Here is a 4,966-nt window from a genome sequence, read left to right on the forward strand (position 1 = left end):
GATACCTGGAAATGCAACATGTAAGGCAAAAATAGATGCTGTGCAATTCTAAAAAGCTTCAGAGTTAAAATGACCACCTTTATTTTTCAGCACAGCCTGACCTCTCTGAGGTAGTGTTCTTGTCATTTCTTTAAGTAGTCTGCAGGAATAGTTCTCCAAGCTTCTTGAAGGACATTCACAGGCCTTCTTTGGATGTTGGCTGCCTTTTCTTCTGTTCTCTGTTAAGATGACCCCAAACTGCTTCGATAATTTAAAGCTTCAGGCTCTGGGGAGGCCAGTCCATGACAGGGGTAGCTCAAGACTTTTGTAGCAATATTAATATCAAGAATACATAAACAGAGGCATTCTCCAAATGAGAATAAAGAAAAGTGTAAACATCTAACAAAAACAAGCAAACTTTCAGATGAGTGATACAGAAATTCTAACTATTCCTCATTCCTGTGAAAATGCTGTGAGGGATTTGTTGCAGTGACCAGCTAGAACAAACTGACAGCAAGGTACTCCAGTTTGAAAACTTTTTTTTTTACCATACCATCATACGTTGTTAGCATTTTATCCTTTTATAAGTTGAGAAGCAGGTTTTCACAATAATTTTTTAATGAGAAACCTGTGCTCACTATATTCCTTCATTAGCTTTTTTCATGAAAAACTTCTTTATTTTGCTGCATTTTCCTGCTATTAAATTTTCACAGTTTACAGGGATTTAACCCAAAACTTTACTTACACTTGAGGCACCTATAGTAGGATTGTAACCGTCTATTTATTAGCTTCAACACCGCAAACATTTCATTAGTTACCAAACAAAGCCAGACATTCAAAAGCTAGCAGAACGGGATGTTTTCATTGCATTCATTTCATTACCTTTAGAACTTTCTTCTGAGACATGGTTTACATTTTAATCCAAGCCATAATCTTGCCTTGGAATAAAATGTAAATCAACCTCACCAACTAGTTTTGCTGCTCAAACCTAACCAACCTGCAAGAGAAAGCTGAGAATAGCATAAAAGAAAGGAAATATTTCTGTCAGAAGGCTTTCTGGCAGGAAGCCCTGAAGGCAAACCTCTCCTGCTACCGATTTATGCTGAAAGATGTATTTTATTTGTATGTGTTTTTACATGCACAGCTGCAGCTTTAAATTCTCTTTACTCTGACAGATGACAAAAATGTGTCATTTTTACACAGCGTCATGATTGGCATTGTGTGAAGTGAGCTTCTCTTCCACAACACACACACATAAAAATGACATTTTCTTTGTTTTGTCAGGCTGAATGAGGAGGTAACCCGCTGTGCTTTTTATTGTCACCCTTCCAACACACTAACGTGTCTCCTTTTATCCACTGCTAACTTGGAAATATTCTGTGATAGACCTCCTGGATGTTTACTTGAATTAGATGAGACAGAACTGAGACTGCTTTTTCTCTTTATGTTGACAAATGAGCATTCGACATCCCCTGACAAAAATATAAAGAAATACCACCGTAGCTTTTTTAATGTCATTTCAAATTCTCTGTGTGTGACTGTTGTTGCTCTCTGCAGATGAAAATGTCATCGCTTGTTCACACATAAGATTCAGTCACAACCAGCAATCCACACACATATATGCCAACATTATTATGCACAAATTAATTTCAAGTCATATACGGAGAACTTTCTACTTTGCGTTGAGTCAGCTGCTGAAATGCAGAGAAATTCAGCAATCAGTGGAAATCACTGATTCTTACACTCTGTTGATTTTAATATGTTGGCATTTGCAAAATTCCACTTCTCATAACATTTTTCTTTGGCTTTAATTAAACTAAAGTCAGTTTTAAAGAAGTATTTCCATAATTATATGCTACTTACAGACAGCATATGTTTCATATCTTTTTAACGTCTTTTGATGATGTTTTTAGTCAATAGAAGTTGACTAACAGATATCTAAAAGTATCTTTAAAACAACTTTGAATGCAAAGAAATTGTAGAAGTAGCTGCAGTAAATAAAAGAGAATAAAGTATAATAATGAATAATAATATAATAATAAAGAATAATAATGCAATAAAGTGTCCCAGGAATTCCAGACTTTAGATTTGTGAGCAAGAAACTGAATATTCAACGTTAGAGTTTGGACCTGGAGCTTACAAAAGCAGACTGAAAACACGGCTTCTCAAGGCTTTACCATTCTTGCTTATAAATCAGTCTGAAAGTAAGTGAAATATTAGTGTTATTCTCTTTTATTGCTTTTTTTTCTTCAAACGCGCCATATTTTAGCACCACTTTAAATTCACATTTTCCATTCAGATTTCCATCCCTCCTGCCACGCCCTCTGACAAACGACACGATTTATGTGAAATCTCCGTATCTGACCCAGTCCTTCCCTGAAGAACACTGATTATTGTGCACATGTTTTGTGTTGTGTTCTGTGTCTTTCAGTGAATCTGTGTTTTTCCTGATATGTATGTGTTTGTGTATGTGTTTGGCACCTGGGCGTATTGTTTGTCCGAATGGTGGTGTAGGTCAGCTGTTATTGTGCGTCTTTTTATGTGCGACATGCATACCGTGTTCTTGCTTTTTGCTGTTTCCTTTTTTGTACTTTCTATCAAAGCAGAAGCTCATTACCCATCAAGCTAGGCTTTTCAAGTCTTGGAGGTTTTTACATTTTTTTACCCATATATAGAGTGATAAAAGCACCACTTACTGCAGGTATTTAGTCTGAAATGTGAAGGTGAGAAAGATTTCACAGTTTGCTCTAGACATTCAAATTGGAGTGATTGGAGATTGGAGGAGATGGGTAAGAATTTGTGTGTGTGTGTGTGATAATTTATTTTCTGCATCATTTACAGTACACTTAACATTTCCACTAAGTGTTTTTTGTTTCTGTCTCCAATACTGCAATTTTCATTAGCATACAAAAACACACACTCACACCAAGCTGTAATTGAATGCACAACGTAATCAAACACTACAGCCCACAAAGAATGAAGCAAGCTTGGTAAGTTAAAAAGGATGTCAGTAAACATTTTGCCATGTCTTTGTTCAGCTGCCTGATTTCCCAGTTTAATAGGCATGTGTACTGGACTACACATGGATATTAAACGACACTGTTGGTTGTGTTGGAGAGTAATAAAACAAGTGCTATAGTGGAGTCATGTTACTGGCATCCTGTAACTGTCTGTAACCATAGTAGATTCTAGCTGTTCATAGCACCAGTTAGCAACTGAAAGTGTTTGCATTCATTTTGGTTCTGATTGAGAAGAGAAAAGGCCTGCCAATTCACATCTAATTCTGGGGTAATTTTTTTATTATTATTTCTTCTTTTTACTCTTTTTAACTGAAATGGAAACACCTCACAGCGGACACACCCATCAGACACAGTTTAAGCAAAGATAATTTGCTTTTGATGCTTTTGATTCATTTTCTCTACTGGATGCAGACCAAACTATCTCTCCTCCTTCCTGTCTTCCCCTCTACAGCACTTCATCCCATTCACATTACAGTGTTTCATACTTCTTGTGTGTGAGCATTAAAGTGGTTTTTACCGTCACACGTATAATATGTGAACATTTTCCTGTTTGATATAAAGTTAAATTACTGCACAGATCTTCGAGCTCTTTTAGATGCTTGCTGCACTCGTCCTACACTGTCACTGAATCTTTGTAATTATGTCTAGACACCACACAGCAAATTTGTCAGGCACCATAAATCAAGTGCAATTATTTCAAGAGGTTTCTACCCAGGTCTGATGGTAAAACTGTGAATTCCAGCTTTCAAAATGCTTCTGTATTCAAATCATCTTGAAGTCGTGCTTTGTTACGTTAAGTAGCATTATGAATAGAGTCATCATAGTTGTCTATTGGCATAATAACCCAATTGTTTTCTCTTCCCACTGCTCTTAGACATCAGTGAACAAGACTGGAAGTGAAGGCTTGCAAACAGACCTTGATATAAACGAATAAAACTCTAGTATTGCATTGTTGTTATTTCGTTCTAATGTAAGTAAAAAACAAAAGTAAAACCAAACTTTGTTTGAATGTCTAATCAAAAGCTCCAACCCAGGAGGAACATCCGTGCAGCAGCCCGTTGCGGTGATCGGTGGCTTTGGGTTGGATGTTTTGGTTGGTGAATTTGACAGAGGTTTGGATTTCATGTCAGACTGTTTAAGACTTGCTTTTTAAAGTTGCTGCTGACCTCTATGTGTCTTGACAGTTTTGCATGTTTTGCGTAACATGTTATGCTACAGCGAGTGCTGTTAAGCTTACTTTCAAGCCATAAGATTAGCGTTCTTTTTCAGTCTGTAATTTAAAATATTTTCAGCTGCTCAAGCACGCGCTTTTACTTTGAAAATTAGTGGTTATTGAGCATTATTTGTACTCACTGTCAAAAGATGACTCACTTGACTTCTTGACTTTGCTTGACACCTGACAAACACCTACTCATGCCAAGAGGATCAGGATCCTTTGACCTCAGGATTTTTAATTCCCCTTCATCTCCTCTTTACCTGTGTCCCTTTTCTTGTGCTACCATTTCTATTGGTGTGCGTCATGCATCAACCTCGTAACTCATTGGGCTCTTTCTCTCCTCTCTCTGTGTCTCTCCTTCTTTATGTGTGGTTCTTCCAATCCCTTGTCACGTGTCTGTTATTTTCCAAATGCACCTTCGCTTTGCTTTGACCATTGCTTTTACATGTATGCATTCCATCTGGTTATTTCTATTTTTCGCTGTTGATGTTTTTCCCTTCAAATCATGTCCTTCTCTGGTGATTTTTCTCTTTTATCCGCTTTCCATCCTTATCTCACTGCTCTTCCTTTCTCCCACACTCTCACACCTCTTCAACGTGTATTTTTTCCCTTTACATGTCTGCCTTGATTGGACATCTCCTATTGCAACTCCTTACATCCCTCCCATCTTTCATTGAATGGCCTCTCTCCTACGACCATTTCTCCCTGCTCCCACTCCTCTTTCCCCTCCCTTCTCTCTCTATCTCGCTAG

The 4,966-nt window shown here is 37.5% G+C and overlaps 1 protein-coding gene across 1 annotated transcript in view; it reads left to right on the plus strand.

The window, feature by feature from the left end:
* Positions 1-4,966, plus strand: part of syngap1b (synaptic Ras GTPase activating protein 1b) — a 175,166-nt gene that overhangs the window by 164,677 nt on the left and 5,523 nt on the right.

The sequence above is a fragment of the Oreochromis niloticus genome, linkage group LG11 (assembly GCF_001858045.2).
Source record: "Oreochromis niloticus isolate F11D_XX linkage group LG11, O_niloticus_UMD_NMBU, whole genome shotgun sequence".
NCBI lineage: Eukaryota > Metazoa > Chordata > Actinopteri > Cichliformes > Cichlidae > Oreochromis > Oreochromis niloticus.